Genomic DNA, 27,559 nt, shown 5'->3' with positions numbered 1-27,559 from the left:
CCTGGCGTTCTTTATGTGTGGTTTTGACTCCAGCCAAGGGATCTTCAGCACCATCCGGTGGGACCACTAGGGCGCTAGGTGTTTCACTTCCAAATAAACTGGTTCCCGTCGCTAGAGTCGGGAGTGTGGTCACCAACTCAGCTGCTAGGGATTTCATCAGCCTCTTGCAAAATTTCTGCATCAGATAGCTCTCCCATGGAAGGGTTCTTTTCGTGACACTTTTTGAAAAGAAATGGGAAACTATTGATTGATTTACTATGCCAGATTTAAGTATAGGATTTTCTTGATGTATTTCCGTTTTTTTTCCCTCCCTGTCGAACGATTTTGCCAAAGTCCCTTTTTTCTTTGGGAGTGTTAAGAGCTGTGTCGAGCCGTTCTTTTTCATCGGTTTTACCGTCTTATTTTCTCTTGATTTCACTTTCTTTTGGATAGGTGTTTTAAATTTGGACTTCTTTTTGTTATCTTTTAGAATGTCCAAGTCTGTTGAATTGAGCAGATTTTCTAAATCTTTCATTCGTTCTATTTCAACAGGGCTTGAGATATAGTCTGTCCCATCCGAGACTACCATGGGAGATTGTGGTGATCCCGGACTCTCTTCAGTATAAAAACTGTACATGTTGGTCCACACAGGCAGACTTTGGAGACTTTCCAGATTTGGTCTTGAGTGGATGTCGATTTCTATTGTCACATTGTTACCGCTTGGGCGGTCGAGTTTCCAGAATTGGACTTTTCTTGTTGTCTAGCGATTTTGGAGATTGTGCTCGCTCAGTGTTCAATTGAGGGAGCTGTTTTGTTTTGTCGGCTTGTCCATCTTCCCCCTCCCTGAGCGAGCTTTGATGGTACTGTAATATAGGCTCCTGTGGCTCTGGGTCTGTCCCACAGAGGTCCTGGCACCCCAGGCCATCCCTCGCCACTACCCCCCCTCCTCTTTCTCTTCAAAAACAGAGTCCTGCTCCTTCTCGGGAGGGGCTGCTAATAATAATGCCACCGTGAGGACTCGGTTTTCCGAACTTCGGTTTAGAACTGGAGCGGCCTCGGCCAGTCCCTCAATCCAGCCTGTGGTAAGTCGAGTAAGTCGTGGCGGGGACGGGCGAGGACCCTGCAAGTGTTTGCTTAGCTCCTTCATGGAGGACAGGATCTCCTAACAAGGTCTTTCCTTTTTTCAATGGACTACGAAATTTTAGTCCATTGTCCTCCTTGCGGTGTCTCTGGCTACGGAGTCTCCTCCCTTCTTCCTAATGGGGTTTCCCGGGAGCCATCTCCCAGCGTTGACTACCAACTCTGCCAAACTCCTGCAAACTCCACCCCTTTATGTTAAGTTGTTGTGAAAAAAGCCTCCTTAAAGGAAGTGCTAAGCACGTGCAGTGATTGAGCAGGTGTAGGTGTAGGTGTAGATAAAGATTTGCGCTCCAGTCAGGATCAAAGGATTTGCTCTCACAGTCTCCCGGCCTGGGTGCACAGCTTAACTTAAAAGCTGTACATAAGATGCCAACCCAAACAACTTTAACAGGGGAGGGTTGGGTTCGTTGTCGCCTCCCCTCATGAGGAAAAGTTGAAAGTTGTACGTTTAAAATTACTTTAAAGCTTAATGCTCTCCGCTCGCTTACTTGGAAGGGGGAGCTGAGGGAGCTGAGCGCAGCCTTACCCTTGCGTTTCTCCCCAGGGGCCGAGATCCGTGCTCCAAGCACCGCGCTCCGTGCTCCATGCCTGGCAGCCTGGCAGCCCAACCCTGCAAACTGCTGGACTGAGGTAGGGTTGGGTGAGCTTTTCGGAGCTTTCAGGGCTTTCAGGGTGGCTTCTTTGCACCATCCAATCACCGTCTGATCTCACGTAAGCAAAGCGAGGGAAAAGGTTAGAGGAAGGAACCTCTAAGCGTAAGAATGCATGAGTATGGAAGTACGGCTGAATCAAGCCGCACCTCTCTCGTCTGGTCTCTCAGAGGCCGCTCCCGAATCACCGATAAGATCTGTCTGTCTGTCTGTCAGTATTTATTTAGTGGTGAGACTAACTTCAGAACACTGCCTAATAATTATTTTACATGGGTCAGTAATGGTTAACAAGTACTGGACTTAGTACACTCTGAATAATTAACTCCTGCTCTCCTGTAGTATCTTATCTACAATACCACTCTTTTATGCCCTTGTGGCTTGCATCCCAGAATACATTAACTATGCAAATGAAATACAAAACATTCATTCAGCTCTCAGAGTAAACCAATTTACTGTGACAAACTTTGCTTTGATATTTTTTTACTGCACGTTCTGCATCTCTATGCATGCCAATTCAATGAAACTGAGTGAGGAACAAATACACTGAGACAAAATCACCTTTTCAAATTGTTATTCTTGATCAGAAACTAGAAAGTCTTTCCTGCAATGGGATTCAACACTCCATTTGTGATAATGCTCAGTGTTCTGCCTGCCATTGGCCTTGAACTTCAAAACAAAACTGGTAGAACACAGTTCTGACGCTCTGAGCATTATCACAGCAAACTTGATAGAAAACAATACAGCTTTACATACACGTTTAAAATGTTATTATGCAGCGCCTAAAAATGAAATGGCTTATTTAACCCTATGCTAAATCATATCAAACATCCCCTTTAACACGCTTCTTAATTACAACATAATTACCTGGATTCAGCTGGCGATATTCCCTGACTTAGCCTGGAAGTAACCCAGAAAGTCCTTCCCCATCCTTTCTACTTGACGTGCCACACAGGGTCAACCAGAGATAGGGTGGGCAAGACTGCAATTTTTCTGACGAAAGCCAACTCAGCAAAGAGATAGACAGCCCACAAGACAGTCAGCTTGCAGCACTGCCGGCATAGACACAGGAGACTCAGTCTGCCCAGGCACTCTCTCCCGGTCTTTCTGCTCCCTTTACCAGTGAGTGAATGAGTGACCCAGCCCTTTCTGCTTTAAGCCTTTTTCTCAAATTCATGTTTATTCAAAGCACCTCCCTTTTTGTCATTCAGACAATCCACAAATGTTCTCACCATGTGCAGAGCACTTAGGAGAGGATGTAATAGCTATATCTCAGAGCTGTTTTCCTGCTCTGAAATTTGTTCAAACAATGCAATGGGCCTCATTCCGAGTATGGTGGTAGTCATGGCGCTATTTGTGCCATGACACCTCCCATACCGGTACTGACTCTGACCTGGTTCAATGTGGGCTTACTGGTGTAGTCCGACCTTTGTGGGACCGGTAAATCCCCATTGAAAAATCCATTCCCCTTTCCCATTTGAGCCCCCATAGGGCTCAATGGGAATGGGGAAGTAGCTAATAACGGTACCGCAATTTGCAGTACCGTTATTAGCTCTGAAGTCCCTTAATGGGTCCCGTCCATAACGCCTGGTCAGACCAGGCGTTAAAGGAGGGACCCGCTAAGGGACCTCGTAGTAGGGGGCGGTAAGGGATTACCGGCACCGGTCTCCTTAACGGTGCCCGGTATCCCTTACCGCCCTACTAGAAATGAGGCCCAATGTCTTTAGCAGAACAGATCTCACATTCAATACTTCTGATTTGTCATGTTTTCCATTCCGCCACAGCAAAGCTTTAAGGCTGCACATGTAGTTTATTTAATTTCCAAACCACCATGCATTTCCATCAATCTGAACCAAGTTTATATCATGGACTGGTTTGCACTAAATGTTAGTATGGGAATCTGTTCTTTGTTAAATGGATAAGGTTTGTTAGGATGTTAGTTTCATGTTAGTTTATTTTTAATGCAACTCAGCCCACAACTGTGGTATTGTGGAGAAAAATGATTATTTTCTAGCATGTGTTATGTGTATTTCCTACGTTGGCATCTATTTAGATTCAGCATGAGTCTCATACCCTTGAGTCACACATATAATAATAATAATTTGGCACTTATATAGTGCTACAAACCCTCAGGTATCTGAGCGCTGCTTATTATTACCCACGGTGTGTGGTGCTCATTTATCGACCTCTGCACGGATGTCAAAGCGAGCGCTCTACTCGCTGTGCCACTTGAGTTTCATACCCTTGGCCCTAGTTAAAATTCAGACCTTTGCTCAAATGTTGATGACGAAATGTGAACTACCTTGTTTAAATTCAGAATAGGGAAAAGTATTTTCCTATTTTATTTCCATACAAACCAAAGAGAGCTCAATTAACTAGAGAGACCCTTTGATCCACAACAGACAGGAGGTTGTGTGGTACTTAGTATTACATGTTTCCACCCCTTTACATTTTCTTCAGCAAAGCACTCTGGTTATGACCTCATGCATACAGGAGATTGTTGGTGGGGACACAGGATTGGTTCATTAAGGTATAGCCTATACCAATAACTGTGGCCCATTTGGCTTTAAAAGAGGGTCAAGCCCCTCTTTTGGGCAGTTCATCTGAAGATTTTGCAAGGAGTAGCAAGAAGAACTCAGCTTTCGACCCTGGCTGAATGTACAGCCTGCCTAACATTTTCCCCCAGTGAAGAAGCTAGGAGGAGTGTATCGAAAAAGCATCAAAAACTGTCCGCCTTAAAGGACATTTTTGAGCCAGTCGAGCCCCTAGAGCTTCAGCTGACTGCACCACTGACTGTGTTACGCCACAGGTACTCATGCCATCCGAGATGCCTCAACAAGTACTTCAGAGCCTCCAACCAGCACTGAGAAAACAATTCCTCACCCTGAGCCACTGTGTAGGCCAGTCTGCAGCCATCCAACCAGCATCGCTAGCCAAACTGTCTGCCGCCTGATACCCACAGCTGTCTACCATCTTGAACTTTGTTGCAGAAGCTGCAAAGTGCCCTGAAACTGACTCGACCCTGTCGATCAACAAGAACTTATACAAGAAGAAGGTAAATTGTGGTTCTGCCCCCCGGGTCCTTCTATGAAGACACCTTGTGTCATTTTATGACCCATTGCTCTCTTTGTGCTGAAACCAAGTATGCTTGAATTATTGTGATTAATTACTTCACCGACTACCTTCCTGTCAGTATCCAGAGTGCCTCCCCTTTGCTTCTTGAAACTGTGTTTTCTCTGTATTATTTTACAGGGTGGGTTGTATTTTGTAGTGTGCTAAAACTGTCTGTTGTGATAATAATAACGTAGATTTGTTCAAATAACCTTGACTGGACAGACCCTTTCATCATTGGTAATAATTGTATTTTTGCTCTGTTGTAACTAACTAGCGATCCACGACCTTGCAGAAATAAGCCTGCCGTGCTGTTCACTGTTCACTACGCACTTTAGTGTGAGACGAGATGCATTTGAGGCACTATGATGGACCAGGGGAGGGGGAGAACAGTGAGAGGAACACCTTCACGTTTAACAGGACCCCATTTTAATATAACCAAGTATAGTCTAACTACATAATACAGTCTAAGGTACGAGCATTGCTATTTTGCATAGATCTGGTAATCATATGTAAGAGGAAAGGCCTGCGCGGTAAATGTGACATTGCATGCACTAAGCCCAAATTCATGAGACCCGAGAAATCCACAGCAGAGCCGTGCCCCAGCTCCCATGAGGACAGCTCACACCCTCAACCACCACAACGCCTAGTCATTGTTCTAACAGTGTTGCGAATATGTGTTTTTTACCGAAGAGAAATGTGCCCTACAAGGCCGCGAACGGAGAGTGGTGCCTGGTGTGAATGTTATCTCAAACTGACCAAAGCATGACCCGGCCCATTCCTGGGGGACCAAGAGTTATAGCCTATAAAACTGACTAAACCTTAAGATCCCTGAATTCATGGCACCAGGTGCCCTTTGACCACCAACCCCAAAGTAAAACGTCCTTAAATGTTCAAACAGGACAGACAGGGCATATTGTTGAAATGACAATCGTGTGATTTGTATTGCGAGGTACCGGGAGGGATACATTATAGATCAAAATGAGGGTGGAGACCTTGGAGCCGGATGGCGCAGAGGGGAGTGAGTGAAATATGTGTTTGACGGTTAGTGTGCCCCTGAACCTCCTTTGTGTCCGTTTTAAGGCCTGCCAATTGCCCAGCATGAGTGATAAAACAAGTTGTTTCGTAGCAGTATAATTAATTTGTTTGTCGACCTTGGACCTAAGAATAAGATGAGGCCTGCAACACCCACATGATGGAAGACGGACGAGCGGGGCTAGGACCAATAGACAGGCATCCCTTATGGATAAAGGTGGAACATGTATAGGATCCATTCTATCACCCGCGCAGGTATTTACTATATGTTTTTACACAGACATGAAGAAAGGAACGGCGCGCTGATGGATTAATACTGGGTCTGCGGCTAACAAGCTTACTTGTACCTCCCACCATCATGGAAGGGCAGTTGTTCGCTGACACATTGACCTCAGTGCTATTAGTAATCCCAGAAGAACATCTGAAGGGGGAGCAATACCTGCGGGGGGACCTACGAGTGTCCCCACTGTCGAAAATGAAGATAAGAGCTTAGTGCCCGCAGAAGAGCCCCACAGCCAGCTGGGAACATGATAGTTCTAACAACTGCAGAGGATGAAAAAATTGAATTATATATCCAAAGTCTCTTCTACATTTCTTGCTGAAATACCAGAAGAATACAGGCTTTTCAGCTCAGCAGAATCCTTTTTTGCATCTTCACTCTTGCCGGGAGTCCAGGCCGCAGCAAATGCTAAATGTTTGCAAATTGTACGGTGGGATCTGGTCCTGCTCATGAACGACACAGAGAATGGGTTCAACGTGATCAAGGTCAAGCTGCGGGCATTGAGACTTATGACAATGCAAAATTGTTATTTGCTGGACATGTTAACAGTGATGGTAGGTGGAGTTTGAAAGAATTTGGCGATTCCTGCTGTACATTTGTGCATCCAGGGGATGCAGAGAAAGCGTCATAATACCATATCATTGCAGCTGTCCATGGCCTGGATGTTTGCATGAAGGAGGAGGAAGGAATACAGGACAGTGATTGGCTGACTATGGCATTCAACTTTGCCCCATTGTGTCTTGGAGCGATTGTGAAGTTGTTAATGCCCATCATTGTGTTCATCCTGGTAATTTTCTGTACTTGTCAGCTGGTTCTTCGATGCTGTGTCACTGTGGCACCTGATAGCGTAAGAATGATGGTATCAATTGGGGCTCCAAATAAAATATTGAACTACAAACTGATATTCTACTGGGTGGCCCGAAGTATGAAATGTTCCCCTTCATATTTCATATATGGAGATGAAGTTGATCCTCTAATCCACGCTATCATTTCCCAACCCCCTAACCCAGAAAATTACACAGAGGTTTGGGTGGACCTGGCAGGGAAGAGGGGTGCATTTATATGACTTGATCACCTGAAGAGTACGCGTGTAGGGGGGAGAGTTTGCGATCAGTGTGTAGAGTCTGGGTGCCAAAAAAGAGGACTCAGCCATATGTGGATGCAGAAACAGGGGCGTGGGAGCACAGAAGAATTCCAGAGGTTGTTATTATAGAAGTGACGAAAAGGGGGAATGTTGGAAATGGGGCAGCCCCGTCCCACTCCCCTAAGCACTTTAGAGTGAGGTAAGATGCATTAAAGGCACATTGATGGGCCAGGAGGGAGGGGGGAGAGTGAGAGGGATGCCTTCCCATTTAACAGAACCCCATTTTAATATAACCAAATATAGTCTAACTACATAATACAGTTTACAGCGCGAGCAGTAATGCTATTTTACTGATGTATTTGTAACCATAGGCAGAAGGGAAGGCCTGCTTGGTAAATGCGACATTGCATGCACTCGGTCTAAATTCATGAGGTCACAGAAATCCCTGCTGTGCCTGAGCTCCCATGAGGACAGCTCACACCCCTAACCGTGACAAAGCCTAGTCATTGTTCTATCGGTGTTGCAAAAAAGTGTTTTTTACCCAAGAGGAATGCGCCCTTCAAGGCCGGGATCAGAGACCAATGCCTGGTTAGCATGTTATCTCAAACTGGCCAAAGCATGACCCGGCTCATTCCTGGGAGACCACAAGTTATAACCCATGTTACTGACTAAACCTTAAGATCCCTGAATTCCATGGCACCAGGTGCCCTTTGACCACCAACCCAAAGTAACAAGTCCTGAAATGTTCAAAGAGGACGGGCAGGGCATATTGTTGAAGCGACAATTGTGTGATTTGTATTGCGAGGTTGTGGGTGGGATACATTATAGTTCAAATAAGGATGGAGACCTTGAAGCCGGATGGCGTGGTGGGAAGTGAGTGAAATGTCTGTGTGAAGGTTAGAGTACTCTAGAACCTCCTTTGTGTCCGTCTTAAGGCCTGTCATGTGCACAGTGTGAGTGATAAAACAAGTTGTATAGTAGGAGTATAATTCATTTGTTTTCTGACCTTCGAAGTGAGAAGAGGAGGAACCCCGCTGCACCCACATGATGGAAGACGGACGGACTGGGCTGGGGCCAATAGACTGGCATCCCTTATGGATAAAGGAGGAATATGTATAGGGTCCATTCAATCAACCACGCAGTTTTTTACTGTATGTTGTTGTGTCATTATGTGTACCTTTAAAGTTTCTGCTTATACCTCTTTTCGGCAGAACGTTCTTAGCAGCAGACTTCTTTGCTGTTGCTCTCATCTGCGTATGAGATTAAATGTGTTATCCTTACAAGATCGACTTGGGCCTTTCTTCCCTAGTGGGTTGTATTCTCTCTGGTGTAAGTGTATTAGGGGCGTGCTTTCACCACGTTACCAAAATTGGACAAGGAGGTTTCTTTTTTTTAATTGAATTTTATTCAGACGAGCCTGAATTTTATCCAAATTACGAATCCAGTTGGAGTATTAGACGTCTCCATTCCTCCCCAGTCCTCAGTCGAGTTCATCTGTCACATTACAGCATGCCCCCCTGGTCTCTATTCACCCTCATCCATTTGTGGGTCTACATTCAGCTGGGGAATCGGTGCGGCTGATGCCTGGTTGATCTGCTGGAATGCTAGTTCTGTTAATTTAACCATGGCTACCGTCCACCTGGTAGTTTCCCCTGAGATTAATCTATTCCACAGGTTGGCTTCTTGTAGCATCCAGGGATTAGTTATTAACGGTAGGAGATATGTACTTCTATATTGTTTGGTTTTTGGGCAGTTTATCACAAGATGTTTCAAAGTTTCTGGCACTTCCTCCGTCTTACATAGGCGATAACCATTTTCGCTCTTCATTTCTCGGATGGTTTTAATTTCCTGTGTTAGGAGGAGGTTGAGTCTGGCTTTCATGAAGAGGATTCTTTCTTTTTTCTGGAAATTTGACACAATAGTTTTGAGGTATTTTCAGCATGTTGATGGTCGGTTGGAGTTAAGAGTTTGTTCCCTGCTGCTTTCTGTATCGTGTGGATCCAGTCCATCTCCTCCATTTTTTGTTTGATTCTGTCGGGATTTTCTTTTAGTTCCTTTTCTGTGCAGGCTATTTTGGTTAGTTTCTCTTTTCTTCTTTCTACCCATTTTTTTAGGGCTTCACATTTTCCGATTTCAATTTCTTCCATGATGATGTTGTATGCGGGTAATGTGTCAGCTGTGGTGATTTTCTCATGGCACTTTCATCCACCATGGAAGCTAGTGACACTAAGCCCAATTCTCGTCTGATGGCCGGCATGGAGGTCGACTTTGGCAAGCCTAAGACTGCTTTCCAAACAAGATCTTCCAGTTTGTTCCAAATCGGCCGAGGGATGTTCAGAGAAGCTTCCATTGCATACACCAGGGCTGGAACAACTTTGGTTTTGTAAAAGTTTATCGCAGGGATTAATGAGAACTTCCCAAACTTGTTGTCCACTGCCCTTGTTTGCAAAGTCAACCGTTTGGATTTCTCCCACAGCATATCTTGCGATGACTTGTCCCTTCCTGAGCTGTCAATTTGGACTCCAAGGTATTTGATGTTTTTTACTATTTCTATTTTGGTATTGTCTAGAAACCAGTTTGTGTATTTGGTTCGTTTACTGGGTGCTTTCTCGATTGCCAAATTTTTCGTTTTCATTTTGTTTATCTCCAGATGGTTTTCGCCAATATATTTTGCCAGATTTGCTAGTTTACGTTGCAGCCCAATTTTCGTCTGATCTATTAAAATAACATCATCAGTGTACAGTATTATTGGGATGATGGTTTTACCAATTTTCGGTGGGAAGACCCTAATCTTTTCTTCAGAGTGCTGGTAATCTCCAAGGAACGCAGTAAAAAGTGCCGGGGCCAACGGACATCCTTGTTTGACCCCTCTATTCACCACGATCTCTTCCGATAGGGTACCTTGATTGTTTAACTTGATTCTTATCTTATTTTGCGAGTGGAGAGCTATTATTGGATCGAGCACATTAGAAGGGCAGTTCCAGCCATATAGTTTCGAACACAGCTTCTTTCGGTCGATCTTGTCGAAGGCTTTCGAGAGATCCACGAACGCCAAATACACCTTGGGCGCTCCTTCCTTCACTTTAGCTTTCAAAATGTTTATTAGCATGATGTTGATCGTAGTACTGCCATTTTTCTGAAAGCCTGTTTGCAGGTTGTCTTTTGATGGACCATTTCTTTCCCAGGACCTGAAGTGGGTGAGCAGGTGTGTTGCGTATATTTTGCCTATGATGTCCAATAGCGCTATCGGCCTATATATCTGAGGATCATCTCTGCTTCCCTTCTTATGCACTGGTACGATGACTGCTTTCTGCCATGTTTCTGGGATCAGTTTTTTTTGCTGCATTCGGCGAAGATCTTCCCGATCACTTCCGACCACTCTTTGGGAAATTGTTTGAGATCAACGCTCATCAGTCCATCTGGCCCCAGAGCTCTAGATGTTTTTAGCTTCCTGATTGTGTTTTCTATGTCCTCAGGATTAGATACGTCGACCCACTCTGTATTGCAATCACACTCTGTTCCTGGTGTGGTTGACATCGGGCCTCCAAATTCTGTCGTTATGTAGTTTATCCACTTTGTTTCCAAAACTGCGTTGGTCTGTGTCGCACTAGAAATGTTATTCATGGTTTTTATCAGCACCCAAAAGTCACTAGATTTTTTTGTCGAAATTTTATTCATCATCTCTTCCGCATCATTTTGATATAGGGCTGCTCTATGATGTTTCAACCAGCTGTTGTACCTTTTCACTTCTAAATGCCATTTCCCCCAATCTTCTATGGCGTTTGTTTTCTTGGCTATTCTCTTCAATTTCCGCCCCTCTTTTCTTTGTTCCACCACTGCTTTATCATGCACATGCTTGGAGTGATCAGATTTCATGGTTTTTGCTGATCTTGGTTTTTGATATGCCAGTAAAAGAGGAAGATAGTTAGGTCGTTCGCTGTTCTTGTTAGGCGAGTTACTATCGACTCTCCGCTCCCAAGCTTTTTTTATTTTCTGGATGTCCGCTTCTGTTAAATGTAGCTGTGTTTGTTGGGTATTTATTTCAGTGGCCATATGATAGTTTGGTTTTTCAGGTCTCTTACCGTGCCAAGTACAGGACAGCAGATTATGGTCACTGTTTGTAGTTCTTTGAAGCTCTCAATGTTCGGTATTAGACCTACAGTGATGAAAATGTAGTCAAGAGTTGCTTTGGAGGACATTCGTTCCCAGGTCGGGATGTTATTTTGCTACGGGAATACGGTGGCTATGTCTTGAATATTTCTAGGTCTAATAACTTTTTTCCAAGCTTTAACTCGGTCCTTGGTTGCTTCTGCTCCACCAGGCTGGTGATCGTCACTCGACTTCGCCTTTTCAGCCTCGTTGTATTTCGCATTGAAGTCGCCACAGATGATGATTTCAATATTGTCAAAGTCTTCATACAGCTGGTGAATCGTTGCTCCCATGTTGGCGCAGGATGTAGTTGTGGACATGTGTTGTGGATTCCAATAGCAGTTTATTATTGCTAGACGGTTGGATCGGACGCCTCCCTTCTTCGCGCCACGTTGAGCCCATGTTGTCAGAATAACAAGCATTTCATATGCTTCTTTCCACTTTCTGGGTTCTTTTAGGCCCAAGCCCGTTTTGATTGCCATTAAAAGACCTGATGAAGGTCTGCCTAAGAGGCCCTTAACTGCTGGCGATATTTCCACTGTAAACCCGTCGAGCGTGGGTTTGTCAGTCAACCATGTCTCTTGCAAACAGACTATATCATAGAGGCCTAAATTCACATCACTGACTGTCGATAGATGTGAGTGGCCTCTCATATTCCAAGCACGTAAACTGAAATTTTCTTTTTCGGGCCACTCCGTTCCACTTGTTGCGTCATTGGTCAAGTCGAGGGCCGGCCCTGGTCGTTGCTATTTGCCATTGTTCTTATTCCAGGTTGATGTTAGCCACTTCCAGGGGCCTCTCAATTGGGGAGACTCCCTCTCTTTCACTGCATTGGTCTCCTTTGACTTGTTCTTTGGCTCTTATGCTTTATAGCCTGACTCGGCTTGTGACCGCTGCTCCATGTCCTCCTCTCTTCGACTTCTACCTGAGGCTTGTCCGTAAACTCTTGACTTCTACCGAGCCTTGTCTGTCATCGGGATATGCCCTGTTTGCGTCAGACTGTTGCCTGTTTGGTTTCTGTTCTTCTTTCCAGTATTTGTCGCTTTGTCGTTGTCCATTTCTTTGAGTGTGATAGATTGTCCGCCAGCTTTCATCTTAGGGTTTTTGCTTGTGCCATCGATTATGACGATATAGGGCCTCTGTTTTCAAGGAGGTTTATAATTTACTTGTGTTTCCAGTCTGTTCGCATACCTTCTGTTGTACTAGAGGTGTGGGGCTGATTGATGGTTTAGAAATTGATATTCATGCCAGGACCACTGGTGCCCCCGAAGTTGATTTGTCACACATATATTATAAAATATATCAGCATCCTCCTCAAGTCAAAGAGACAGCACATTTGGTTAAAATAAAACCCTCTAACACCAGATATTATATATTTATGCTGATACACTGCAATTCTGGATCCCCTTCATTATGCTACAGTTATTGCACTCTGTCAATCCTCAATTTTCATGTCACAGATTAATTAATTGTCGTTATGGGCATAATTAAAATGCAGCATTAGGCATGAGTTTAGCAGTTTTCTTTATCAAGTGTTTTTAAATATGCACATTCAATTATAACTATTTGCTTAATATCATTATCAAAGTTTCCTATGGGACTTATCCTACCACCTTTTCAAACATTATAAGTGAAGCATATTATTGTTTGATGACAGGTTTGCATGAAACTTTAAAACATATATGAATACGTATTAACAAATACCAGTACAAAATAAATTCACATGAATTAAAAAAGTATGCACTCTTTTCTAATTTAAGATAGTCATTACAATTTAGAATCAAAGCACTTTCTTTAGCACTACAATAGTACATTTATAATATAATGTTTACTTCTTTAGTTAATTTTCCTTCAAATTGTCTATGATGTTCATTGTATGTTAACTATGTGCATGATTATTTTGCCAACTAGGCATGAATATGTACTCATGAAATATAAAACCTGTATTTTATTGCAGTCCAAATAATTATTACTCATTCCAGCTGCAATCATGATTTTATTAACATCCTTTGCTACTGCCACATTTTTATGTCAGTGTCACGTCCATCGTGCTCTGAAACACTTGTGTATGAGTGTGATGCAACTCAAATATCAAATTATATCAAATCATCGAGCCAAAGGCGGCGAGCCGATTACCCACTCGAGGGTGGTGCTTCTACCCTCGGTGGTGCCTTCTCAGAGGGTCATCCAGGGCTGGGAGAGGAGTACGAGTTTGGTGATGGAGCACTGACGTCAGCCCTGCTGGAGTGGCCGCGGTTGCCATGTTTGTCTGTACACATCGAGGTGGAGGCCTTGCCCCCTGCAATGTGCAAACACAACAGGTAGGCACTCTTGATACCCATGACATCATGTACCCACAATGGCACACTGGAAGCAGTCAAAAGCAGACTGTCCATTCATTCAGGTGTGTCTAAACATTATGAATGCAGCACACCTCATTGCTCCTGCCTTCTGCCCTTGGCTCCTGTCTAGACAGGCCTTGGCCTTGTCCCCTCCTTATCCTGTCCTTATTTATTTATTTGTTCTTTGCTGGTTTCCTTCCTTGGGGTTCTATGGAAATTCCTGGTGTGGGCACCCTGTTTTTCTTGCCCAAGAAGGAGGGCACCCTCAGGCCATTGATTGACCTCAACAAAATAGCAAAAGGATATCCATTGCTCCTCAAATGAGACATCCTGAAATCACTCTGATCATCTATACTAAGCTTGATTTACATGATGTTTACCACTTGGTACACATATTTCCTGACGTTGATTGAAAGACCACGTTGGAAAAACCACTGGGACATTATAAATATTGGGTAATGCTGTTCGATATGAGCAATGCCACATCGGTCTTCCAATGCCTTATGGACCAGATCTTTGCAAATCTAGTGGGAATTTTGATCTGGGTATAACTAGATGAAATGCTGATATTTTCTCAATTTTTTGATGAATATTTAGTACAGGTGGGGGGGTGTGGCTGCAGGGCCAAGTAGAGCGACGTGGTTCCTGAGGAGCTCCGGCTGATCCTACATTAATCCGTCACAAAAGTGCACATGCAGATGCCTGCTGTGGAAGAAAACACATGTGCATGCACATGAACGTATGGGGCCTCTTTGAAGACCGTCGGGAAACCACGGGAGGTGTTGGTGCCACAGTCCGGGGCATAATTAGGATGGCAGGGACCTGTGATGTCCTGATCCAAAATGGCAGACGAGTGAAGAGAACAAAGGAGCCGTACGAGAGGATCCATCTGTGAGTCTGCGGCGAGGAGAAACGAAGCCGCGCGACGTACAGTTAACAGAAAACACAGCCGCGGTCCCAACATGCAGTGTGAGGTCGTTGCCGAATGATCGTAATCTGGGAAGCGGCGCTCGGCGCGAGCCAGAGTGGAGGAAGAAGGCTGATGCGGTCTATTGCCCAGCTGACTGCCTGAACCAAAAACTGCCATTCACTGAAGAGAGCAACAACAGACAGTATCGCGTATACGTAGAACATTGCTGTGGTACCGGATCGCACAGGCGGCGGTCACAGCTTGCGTTCTGTGGTTGCGGGAGAGGATACATTGTGGCAGCGAACATTCGGAAATGAGCGCTGGGCTCAGAGGGTGCGGCGGGCAGTACTCGCAAACTGGAAGGGTTGCTGTAACAGTTTGCGACACTGTAGCAACGGCACCGGAGACACTGAGTGGTGCTGAACGGTGGATGCTGCTTTTCACAACGATGGTAGCTTCATAAAAGACAAAGCGAAATGTATAATGTGTGAAGAGCGGCAACACATATGGCGGATGCTGCTTTGTATAACGTTGGTTGTGCAAAATTAACACAGTTACTATGAGGCGAAGGAGTGGGGAACGACATAAGCGCATGTGAACTGATGCCAGGAACCTGTGTTGCAGCCGAAAGGAAATCACAGAGGTCCCGTGTAGGAAGACACAAAGTGGCGATCAACCCCAAACAAAGGAAAGCGCTGGCAGAACGGGCGATAGAAGCCGCAGCTTGAAGACAGGGGGCGGGCAGACTGACCCTTATGACTCCGAGGGGCAGACAAGCCGCGATCATACAGTACCGCTTGACATCCGACTGAGCCCCTGGGACAGCCACACATTTACATCCGCAAGAACTCACCCCCACTCCTTGGCTGAAATTGCCGAAGGTCGGCAGCCCCAGCAGTAGGTCACATGATCGAGGGGCCCACGGGTGCAACGGACCGCATAGAGTGTGAGGAGCACACGGGGATACAAAGCCCGTCGGAGTACACAGAAATTTGCAACAAGATTGATTACCTCAACCAAATAAGTGACTGCCACGGAGGAGGCTGGCAGAGCTTTTGAGGCTCTGAGGCCCCCACGCTTGGGTAAGGCCTTGGACATTGAACGGAGTGTGCGCCCCCATCCCCTTACCTGTGGAGCATAAAGAGGTGGGCAGACCCACAACATACGGTTGTTGCGTCATGTCTAATAAGCCTCTAAGACAAAAAGTGAAGCAACCTACGCTAAACGAATTTGCCAGAACACCGCCGGGCCCGGAAAGTGCCAGGAGCAAAGACAAGCCCCCCGCAGGTGACATGGCCACCGCGGGTACAAATCCAGAGGTTCTGGCTGCAATTGCGGACTTGAAGGCAGACTTGAAAGCGGCCTGGGAGGCCAAGCTCGAAATAGTTGTGGCTGAACTGAAAACAGTGTTGGACCTTAAGCTCGGTGAAGTGCAGGAGGAGGTGAATATACTCCGACAACATGTAAGGTCCCTGTCGGAAAGTACAGAGAGCCTGGAGAAAGAGGGGAGTTCGAACGCAGCGGACTGCGCCTCACACAAGTCGGAACTGCATGCCCTGGTGCAAAGAGTGGGCAACCTGGAGAGTAGGGCGGAGGATGCAGAAGGACGCGCCCGAAGGAACAACATCCGTATTGTGGGTATACCGGAGGGTGCAGAGGGCCACAACCCCACGGAGTTTGTCGAAAACATGTTGCTACAGAAGAAAACCGGAGGAGTTCTGTCTCAAGGATTTGCTGTGGACCGAGCACACAGGGCTTTGTCGAGGAGGCCGCCGCCAGGCAATCCGCCTAGGCCAGTTATTGCCAAGATCCTTAACTATCGGGACCGGGAAAGGATTCTGGAACACTTTCGCAAAGGAGGAACAATCAAGCGAGGGGAGTCAAACATAACAGCCTACCCGGACTATACCCTGATGGTGCAGCGGAGCCGAATGAACTTCGGGGCTGTTAAGAGGAGACTGAGGGAGGCGGGCCAGAAATACATGCTACTTTACCCGGCAAAATTGAAGGTTTTTCATAAAAAAAAAAACATATTTTTCGACACTCCGGAGGATGCCATGGGATGGCTTGATACGCAGGGCTGCCCCCAGGAGCCTGACATCCAGGCGGACGAGATACGTAAAGAGTAATGGGGGCACAGGGAGATGGTGCGGCTTAAGACTATGGGGCTTCATTATAGTCATTGATGTGACCTGTTCGTAGACGGGACCGGAGTAGGATAGATAATGTATTGAGTGCACTGTGACTGTTGCTTTATTAAGGAGCCTTGCAGGGCTAGTTCTCACACCCCCATTTAGTGTTAATAGTTAAGTGGCCATTAGGGCGACTTCACCCTACTGAGCTCTGGGCGTACCAGACAGGGCTAGATGTGGGGGTGCCTGAGATCCAGGGATGGAGCTGGGCAACAGTTGGGGAGGGAGTTGTTGGGGAAGGGATGGGTGGGGGGAGGGGAGGGAGGTGGGGAGTTTGATGTGTATATAGTTTTGGGGAGTTTGAGTTTAAACACAAGCCTACAGGGAATAGCCCTAGAATTGTATCTGTATTGCGCAGGCGGATGGGGTTGGCTGAGAGGGAGGGCGATGGGTACTGACAAGCCATGGGGGATCTTAGAATAGTGACATGGAATGTCAGGGGACTCAATAGTTATCTAAAAAGGAATAAGGTCATGCTGTATTTGAAAAGACAAAAGATAGATATTGCATTGTTACAAGAGACGCACTTGACACGGGAAAAACTGGAGATGGTGGGGAGAAAATGGAAAGGCACTTTAGTGGGGTCTTCATACTCGGCCTATGCTAGGGGAGTGCTGGTCTGGGTGGCGCTGCACGTCCTGTTCCAACTGATACAGGAAACGGTGGAAACTGAGGGGCGTTTGGTCATAGTGAGAGGGTTGGTGGAGAATAAAGAGGTGTGCATTGTAAACATGTACGCCCCTAATCAAAACACTGCGGAGTACTTCCAGACTATGTGCACCAACCTGAGCTTGTGTGTGGGTAGCGCGGTGATCTGGTCAGAGGATTTCAATTGTGTGCTGAACCCCGAAGTAGACAGGTCGGATGACAAGATGGTCAGGCCTGCCCCGGCAGCTAGGGCATTGCAGTCGTTGTTAGACGACTTTGGACTGGTAGATGTGTGGAGAACAAAGCATCCTAATGAGAGGCAATATTCACATTACTCGGCCCCACAGCAGCTGCACACTAGACTTGATTATGTCTTTGCCACATCAGATGTAATGATAGAGATCGCTCACATAGAATATAAAGCGAGGGTCCTGTCGGATCACTCGCCCCTGGTTCTGGGGTGGCAATACTGCCGCCCTAGGGCACGGATTCCGACGTGGCGCCTCCGTGCGGAGGCGCTTAAAGATCCAGTTTTTCGGGAGGATATAAGAGATGAGATCATTAGCTATTTTGAGGTGAACACAGGCAGCATTGACTCGGCGGGGATACTGTGGGAGGCCTTCAAGGTGGTGGTGCGGGGTGCGGCCATTGCTAAATCGAAAGGCCTGCAGGATGGGGTCCTGGCTGATTTACAAAGAGTGGAAGGCAAATTAGAGAGAGAATTAAAAAGTGAATGCAGAGACACCGAGCTGGTGCTTAAACTACAGCAACAGTGCACAGAATACTGGGAAAGGCTCTGCAACCTTAATTACAAAAAGTACGTTGAGAGACAACATGCGGGTGGAGATAAAATGGGCCGTCTCCTGGCGTGGCTATATAAAAGTGAAACCCTGAGGCCCCCGATTAGGACAATAACCAGAGAAGATGGGGAGGTGGCAGACACCCAAGTGGGAGTCAACAGGGAATTTGCGGATTATTATAGAGAATTATATGAGGATAGAGGAGGAGGCAGCCGGGATGAAATGCTGGAAACTCTGCAAGACATGGGATTGCCCAACTTAAGCACAGAAGAAAGAGAAGAACTAGATGCGCCAATTACTATGGAGGAGTTGGAGGAGGTTGTTAGGCAGCTACCTACTAGTAAGACCCCGGGAGCAGATGGATTACCTAGTGAATTTTATAAAGCATATGTGGCTGAAGTGCTCCCCCCAATGTTGGAAATGCTCAATGAGGCATTTGAAGTGAAACGGTTGCTGGAGTCGCTCAGAGAGGCGGTCATAATACCGCTCCCTAAACCTAATACACCTGGGCATAGCTGCGGATCGTACAGGCCGTTGTCGATGCTGAACCAGGACAGCAAGATATTAACGGCTGTCCTGGCGAATAGACTGCGGTAAGTAATTGGCAAATTAATACACCCGGACCAAACGGGCTATGTCCCGGGCAGGAATATTACTCACATCCATAGGCGACTCCATCGGGTGATCGAATGGGGCTGTGACAATGAAGGAGAGATGGCAATCGTGTCTTTGGACCCAGTAAAAGCTTTCGACTCGGTCAGATGGGCGTGGCTGCTGGCGGCTTTGGGAGAGTATGGAATGGGGCCGGGGTACATTAGGTGGGCGGAGATGCTGTATAGTGCGCCACTAGCCAGGGTGCGAACAGGAACAGTGATATCTGAGAGATGGCAACTTAGCAGGGGCACTAGACAGGGGTGCCGCTGGTCCCCAATGTTGTACATTCTGGCTCTGGAGCCCCTGGCACTATACCTGAGGCAGCAATATGATGAGATAGGTATTGAGGTCGGGGGGAACGGCACCTGATATCCCTGTATGCGGACGATTTGTTATTATATTTGAGATACCCAGAAGAAAATCTTCAGTATATTCTGGAGGTGATGGAAAGGTATGCGAGGTTGTCCAGTATAGTGGTGAATCCCCAAAAATCTAGCATTTTCCCACTGGGCAGTTACAAGGGAATCCCTGTGGAAAGGTTGCCGGTGTTGCAGGTGCCATGGACGGTGGGCTCCTTCCGCTACCTTGGAATAGATGTGTGCCATACGGCGGAGGAAGAACACAGGTGTAATATCAAGATGGCCGTTGAGAAAATCCGCAAATGTATGAGATTTTGGGAGAAACTGCCCTTAGCGATGATGGGGCGGGGAGCGATGCTTAAAATGGTGGTGCTGCCTAGGCTCCTACATTATTTTAGCAATATCCGCATATGATTCCTAAGAGGTTTTTTGTTCAATTAAATGGTGTGTGTAGAGACTTTCTGTGGCATGGTACCTGGAATAGAGTAGCGCTCTGGAAGTTGCAGAACTTTCACGAAAAAGGGGGTGTCAAGCTACCTAATTTTGAGGCCTATTATATAGCCAGTCAATTACAGTTTGTGGCCAAATGGCTCTCCGATGAAGCGACCCCTGAATTTAGATTGTTTGGGCATGACTGTGCCCCGTTTTACCTGAAAGAAATTATCTGGTTGCCTGAGTCAGAAATGAAGGAGTGCCCGGGGATGAAGAGGCTTGGGTGGAAAATGTGGCGACAAGCATGTATAATAATGGGAGACCCGCTCCCGTGTTCCCCGCAGGTACCTCTGGTTGCTTTGGCGGGAGGAGATGAGCAACTGAGGGTGATTATCAGAACCTATTGGGAGTCGGTGGTGCTGGTAACGTTGGGTGAGTTATGGCAGGAGGGGACCATCAGGGAGTTTGAAGGACTCAGAGAGGAGGCGGGACTACATGGGGGCCAGTATGTTACGTATCACAGGCTGGTGCGGAAGATTCGGATAACGTGGCCTGAGACAGAGTTGGCAGAGGAACCGGACGCCATTATGGAGATGATATATGACACAACTGAGGGGGGGCATGAGATCTCTAGATTGTATGAGATGGTAATGACTAAGGTTGGAAAGGAATTGACACATTTGAGATTGAATTGGGAAACAGAGGTGGGAGCCCAAATGGAGGATGGGATGTGGGAGCGGGCCCTGGGATACCATAAGAAAGTATCTAGGAATGCCAGATTGCAGCAAATACAGCTGTACGTAACGCATAGAGCGTATATGACCCCGCTGAGGATATCTAAATTCAGGAATGCTGGGAGACAGGCATGCCCTAAGTGCGATGAGGAGAATGCTGATATGACACATATGTTTTGGGCATGCCCAGTGATCGAGGGTTTCTGGAGAGAAGTCGCACAAGAGCTAGCAGAGAAAGGGGTCACGCTCGCCGTAGACACGGCTTGGGCCTGCCTGTTGGGAGGGTTTCCTAGGCCGCGGAAACTGAAGCATGTTGGGAAACTGAAAGACTTGGCGTACGTGCTTGCAAAGCGAAGGATAGCTATGGGATGGAAAAAGTGTCATAAGCCACGGGGGAGGTTTGGTGGAAAGAATTACAGAAATGGGCGAAGGCTGAAACGGTGGTGTGGCAAGAGGCAAGTAGCATGTCTTGGGAGGAAGAAGTGGGTACCCTGATGGCATGGAAAACATTGATATCTGGTCTATTTCGAACAATGTTAGATCCAGAGGAATCTGATGAAAATGGCGCCCTGCCATGTGTAGCAGATACTGAGGGTGAAGGACAAACAGGCTCGTGAAGGGGGGTGGGAACAGGGGGGCAGTGAACAAAGACTAATTGATGTCAATGTAATGATTGTGGATTGCACTGTGTATTTGGTTTGCATTGTTTGTTGTATTGAAAAACTAATAAAATTCTTTAAAAAAAAAAACATTTAGTACAGGTGTGAAAAGTACTGACCAGATTAGCGGAAAATCACCTTTAAGGTAAGCTCGAGAAGTGCCTTTTTGTCAGACCACAGATCGAGTTTCTTAGGCACATGTTCAGAAAAGATGGCATATATATGGACATATGGAAGATTAAGGCCATTGACGATTGAAACAGGCCCCAGTCGGATTAAAGCCCTACAATGATTCATTGGAGTTGCCAATTTCTATCGTCGGTTTATACCTTGATTTGCCCACCTCTCAGCTGCACTGACAAAGCTTATTAGTCCTAAGCACCCCTTATTATGGGATACAAATGCAGAAGGCACTTTTCGGAGACTGAAGGCTGCCGTTACCACAGCCCCTGGATTACACCACCCATATGATGACAGATGTTCATAGTCGAGACCGATGTGTCCATCACAGCCATTTGTATAATGCCTTTTACCATTGCTATGATTCCAAAGCGCTGTGAGTTGGACACCCTCGGAGACCGTAGTCCAGGTCATTGGAGACAATGGATTGAGGGATGTGTGGCTGCATTCAAGTGCTAGGCATGGTGCAGTGGTTGTGTGAGATCAATAGAATGTGTGCAGCAAGGCCAAATGGACTTGGGTAGCTGCATTCTGGCAGTGCCGGAGTTTTTGAATGGGATTATGTGTGCAGCTAGGCCACATTTTATAGGTGTGTTCGAAAGGTTGTTGAGGTGATCATGGAAGTGTATAAGTATATGTGCAGCTAGGCCAAATGAATCGAGGGGTTTAGCTGCATTCTAATTTTTGCTTGTGCAGAGGAAAGAGTTAGCATATTGGTGTATTTGAGTGTCTGTTTGCTTTCCATGGGGACCATGTTCCCTGATGAGCTTCCAGTGCCTGTCGAGGGGATGGTATCTCCCTTTGGGTAAGGGCTGTTAGGCTAAGGTCCTCCCAGTGTCTCGTTGGGTCAATTGCTACTTGGCGAAGTCTGATGAGCGGTGACATGCAGATCTACCCAAATCATGTTGTTACAGTATAGCATCTGGAGACACCCTTGGTTGGTAGTTCTGCGGAAAAGTGGAATTAGCAAACTAAAGAATAATGCATATTAATGAGGATCCCATTATTGAGCACTTGGAATATTGTCTCCCTTCTTAGTCATTTGAAACGCTAGAACATGTTACACACAAGACTGAAAGAATCCTCCTTAAAGCTCCCAGTTTATCAGGAGCACTACATTACACTTTGCTTTACAGATTTAGGCCTCATTGTGATTATGGCGGTAATTCTGGTAGAAATTCCGCCAAACTCCTATACCGTTAGCTCCATCCGCTCGAATCAGTTATGGAGTTAGGGTGTGAGTCCTTATTTTGGAGCCACATAGTAATCCATTGTGATTATAGCATGTACTGTGGACAGCCAAGAAAAAGAGGTATTAACCAGACTAAGACCACCAAAAGCATATGGCAGTACAGGAAAAGCAGCAGCAATTCCATTAAAGCCATTTTTAATGGACTGCCATACTCTGAAAAAGGTTCTTAATGTTCCATAGATGGCATCATTTGAGAGATCGTCACAAGGCATAGCTTTCATTATGTCAGTCATCTTTTAAATCTACAAGTAATGAAACATTGACAGAAAGGTTATTAAGTTGGATACTTTTCTGAAGAGCCCATGAAATAACACAGGTGATGTCCTTTTGGATACACATCCTCTACCTCTACAGAGGCATTGTATGTTTCTGACTGGTGCATAGGCAATGGCCAATACTTATTTTTGAAACCTAGAAGATTCACTAGATCTGTGATATTCAAACAGTTTCATACCAGGCCCGCTTTTGAGTAAAAATATTGTTTCTGCCCCCATCACCCCAGGGGTTGGATGGCCCTAGGGGCCGCAAGGTCCCCCCAAATGTCTAAGCACTGTCTAAGCACTGTCATAATAACTGTTACTCATTTCCAATATAATGATACTTAATGTAGATACCTGAGAGAGAAAACACATTACATTTTTGCACACACAATATTGAATTATACAATAAGATTTAGAATACTGGAATTAAATATGTCAAGCATCCTATTTAGGTGAATTGATCAATGTGGCTTAATTTTAGTAAAAGGCCATAAGCCCATCCATCATTAATTTCATGTGTCTTCACTTTTATAAATTGTACGTATTTACCCCATCATGTGTTATACAAGTCCGAAGGATTTGGAATGATTTGAAGTATAGGATTCTCGTGGAAACTGCATGTAGAATAAATGATCTGATTCCTCAAGTATAAGGTGAGCATCAAAACTCGTGTCTAAGAGTGTGGTTATTGCATGCATCAATTATGAGATGATTGATGCTTGTTGTAGCAACAATACACTTTATTAATGCAATATCATTATAATTATGATGACATTAAACATCGAAAAGCAAAATATCTTAAAATGCAATGTATCATTTTTAAAAACATGTTGCTGATCATTTCTTTCTCAATATTAAGAAATTTAACATTACAATGCATAAACACACCCATTTGTTTTAATTGTAATGAATGATGTTCTTTCTTTGCATGTATTGTACCTTTGTCTCTCTTGATAATCTTGCTTTTTTTTGTTTTGTACGAATTTCATACTGGCAAGATATCATTCTTAAATTATTTGATCATTATTGTAATTGCAAAACAATGTACAATGAATTTGCGTTGTAATAATGTAAATACAGAAATTACTGTAGCGTAAGAAAGGAAAACCTTTTGTGTAGATGTTTATTTATCCTTCAGCCTAGAAAAAGCCCTGGGGTAAAAACGGTATCGGCAACCAGACACATGTGCATTAATAGCTATAATTAGGATGGTTTCATATATTTGTGGGAAATTCAATCTTTCTATTAATGTTATGTTATTTTATGAGCATTTATAAAGTGCACAAACAACCGAAGGCAACTTTGCACTTGAGTACCGGGGCAGCAGAAAAAGGAAACTAAAACAAGTGGGTATTGAGTGCACGTCTGAATTGAAGAAAGCTATCCATAGCACAGAGGGTCAGAGGGGGAGAGTTCCAGAGTTGGCCCACCACTACCGAAAAGTAGTGACCGCCTCTTTGCATATTTGAAGCATAGGATTAACACAAACCAGACCCTAGCTGAGCAGAGGGGATGGGAAGTAACATACCAGCAACATTTTGTTTGAAGATATTCAGCGCCTAAACAATGTAGAACACTATACACAAGGCATAGTGCTTTAAAATGAACCCGTTTAACAACAGGGCGCCAATGCAAATGGTGGAGAACCAGAAAGATATATGCTGTCCTGGGGGACACAGATGCAAATCTAGCCGCCGAGTTTTGAAGAACTTCAAGACGGTTCATTACATACAAATGTTGAGCCAGAACAGAGAATTACAATAATCAAAAGAAGAGAGTGCAAGAGAAGCAACAATAGAGGCGTGAAACTGTGGAGGCACAAACAGAAGAACTTTACAAAGAATTTTCAGTTGGAGATGGCCCTTCAGACACACAGCTTTGTTGTGTTGTGTGACATAGAGGGATGAATAGATTTTAACTGCCAGATCCCTAACCACTAGAAGCACAGTGGGGAAGGAGCAGAGTGACGGAAGCCAAAACAGGGAGGTCCAGAGGGATGTATCGATAGTTACGTTTTAACCAGTTAAGGCTTATCCATTCCCCCACAGATTGAAGGCATGATCTAAGCCTGGAAAAAGTTTCAGAAGAGAGGTCAAGATGGAAGATCACTTGAGTATCTTCTACATAAGACTAGCAGACAAACTGAAAAGAATAAATCAGCTTAGTAAGGGGTTGAATATTAAACAACACCGCAGAAATAGCAGAGCCTTGAGGGACAACACAAGAAAGAGTGACAGGAAGGGACCGGAGAGGGCGAAGAGAGAGAGATTTCAAATGATCTTGAAATGCTGAAACCAGGAAAAACAAAGCACTAGATATGCCGGCCGTGGTGAGGCGGTCAAGAAGGACAGTGTGGAAAAACGTGTCAGTGGCACCAACGAGATCCAGCAAAATGAGAGCTTCCACACTGGCCTGATGGTGTATAGAGATGACATTGTCTAACACAGAGACCAACGCGCTCTCAGTCCCTCACCCTGAATGGAGGCCGGATTGGGAGGAATCAAATAACCGGGATTGTTCAAGAAACTAAATAAGCTGAGGGCATACCCTGGTTTTGAGGAGTTTCATTAAGAAGGGGAGAAGAGAAATAGGCCAGACATTTTCTGGAACAGACAGTTCCAGGATTGATTCTTTCAGGAGAGAGACCAAAAGTTCATGCTTAAAGGAGGAAGAAGTGGAACCTTTAGTGAACGAAACATTAACCACATGATTGAGCATCAGAATAATTAGAGGGAAGATTTTGTTAATGAAAGCAAGAGGTAGGGGGTCCGTTGGAGAGGCAGATTTGAGTCTGGTGAGCACTGTAGCAACTTCAGAAAGAGAAAATAGGTGAAAGTATTACCAAGAATGGGATGAGCACAGAATATGGGCCAATGATTCCCCTCTTGTAGAAGCAATAAGGTTACACATCTTATTGATTTTTCGCTGTGAGAAAGGGAGAGAGAGAATCACACAAGGACTGGCATTTTCGGGCAAAGCCAAGTTCATGTGTGTTATTACATGGCTTTCAGTGACCTAACATGTTTCTTTCTGGTCATCTATGATAAAGCATGCATGATTAGTGTTATTAGGTGGCTAGACTGGCATTTTGGTGAGCCAGTCTAGCCATTTCTTAATGTGGCATGCCATTTATTATTGGGCATCTTTCATAAAGCAAGCACAATACGTGGTATTACATTGCTAGACTGCCATTTAGGTGTAGCCAGGCCAGTTAATTCTTACCGTGGCATGACATTTATTTTTACTGAGCATCTGTGATGAAGCAAGCGTGATAAGTGTACTTACCTTTCTAGACTGGCCTACATTGGAACCAGTTTGGACATGTTGGGCCTCATTACACGGAAGGCGGTAAACCATGGTGTTATTAGCACCATGGTTGCCGCTGGTACCATACTGGTACCACCATGGATAAAAGGGGAATTACCACCCCATTCCAAGGTTGGCGGGGTGGTAATTCCCCCTTTCTCCATGGCCCTTCCCCATTCCCATTTTTGCCCCATAGGGCATAATGGGAATGGGGAAGGCGGTAATTACGGTACCGCAAATTGCAGTACCGTAATTAGCACCAAGGTCTCTTTGCAGGTCCCAACTTTAACGGCTAGTCTACACCAGGTGTTAAGGTCGGGTGCCGCAAAGGGACCTCGTAGTAAGGCGGTAAGGGTTAACGGTCACCGGTACCCTTACCGGTGACCGTTAACCCTTACCGCCTTCCGTGTAATGAGGCCCGTTGTCTTACAGTGGTATTGCACTTTTAATGGCCAATCCAACAGAAGTGTGCTCTTACATAGCGGTACTGACATATGTTGGCAGAGCCAGCTTTGACCTATTTTATAGTATAATTACTGGCATCATGCGCATAATGAACATGAGTATGTTCATATATGGGAATACTGACAAATATTTGTGGAGCCAGCAGGGAAATGCATGGGCGCAGCCAGCATGAAAAGGTTTTTTATACTGGCATATAGTGCGGGAAGGGCATGAACATGCATTGGGAACATCTCCTGTGCACTTTTGGTGACTTGCATGTATTGAATACAAAAATGATTGCAAACTTAGAGGCCTTTTACCCAATTTGTCACAGAAAGTGTACTGTATAATGCACCATTGCACCCATTATTCAAAACATTTTCTCTGGGGCCCTGGGTCCCACCAAATCTGTTTTCTTTGGATGGGGCTCCCTCGCTACAGTTGGTTGCTCTCGAAAACTACCAAATATGTACACACGCCAATAAAACAACTCAACAGCCATTGGGGGCTGCTATATTTGGGGACCAGGCACCACACCCTTCTTTCTGGGCTAGGTGAAACATTTAACCTTTGAATAAAAAACATATTTACATCTTTCACCTGGAGTAGTGTGTGCCCCTTCAGCAGCATGTTCAAGGACATTGCGCACAAGTGGTGCTGAAGGACTGCTCGGAGTGTGCCGTGCCCCGCTCTTATTTAAGGAGCTTGGTATGGGGCTAAGAATGGCCCACTGGGAACACATTTTGTGCTACACTACTGACACTAGCATTTAGTGGACAAGAATATCACAGAACATCAGGAGTTTGCCATGGCAGCTGAACAGTTTGCGGCTATTCGCGTCCAGAAAAAGACTGTGGGTACTGCATCCAAACCAGATGACAAGGGGATTTTGCAGAGTAAATCAAAAGAGGTAAAGGAAAACATTTTGTACTCTCTTGCTAAGAAAGGTCCCCAAAAACCTG

General features: G+C 45.3%; 1 protein-coding gene across 3 annotated transcripts in view; it reads left to right on the top strand.

The window, feature by feature from the left end:
* The window catches only part of ST6GALNAC3 (ST6 N-acetylgalactosaminide alpha-2,6-sialyltransferase 3), a 1,879,573-nt gene that overhangs the window by 149,214 nt on the left and 1,702,800 nt on the right, over window positions 1-27,559 (top strand). Inside the window, exon 1 of one of the 3 annotated variants that reach the window (XM_069635171.1) lies at window positions 23,374-23,500. The exons of the other annotated variants lie outside the window; for them this stretch is intronic. The gene's annotated coding sequence lies outside the window, so the exon portion shown is untranslated. Of the gene's footprint in view, window positions 1-23,373; window positions 23,501-27,559 lie in introns of those variants that run through there. 3 annotated transcript variants of the gene reach the window in all.

This window comes from Ambystoma mexicanum, chromosome 1q (assembly GCF_040938575.1).
Source record: "Ambystoma mexicanum isolate Mex_15411 chromosome 1q, UKY_AmexF1_1, whole genome shotgun sequence".
NCBI lineage: Eukaryota > Metazoa > Chordata > Amphibia > Caudata > Ambystomatidae > Ambystoma > Ambystoma mexicanum.
The sequence above is the reverse complement of the archived record's forward strand: the minus strand, read 5'-3'. Positions and strand labels throughout refer to the sequence as shown.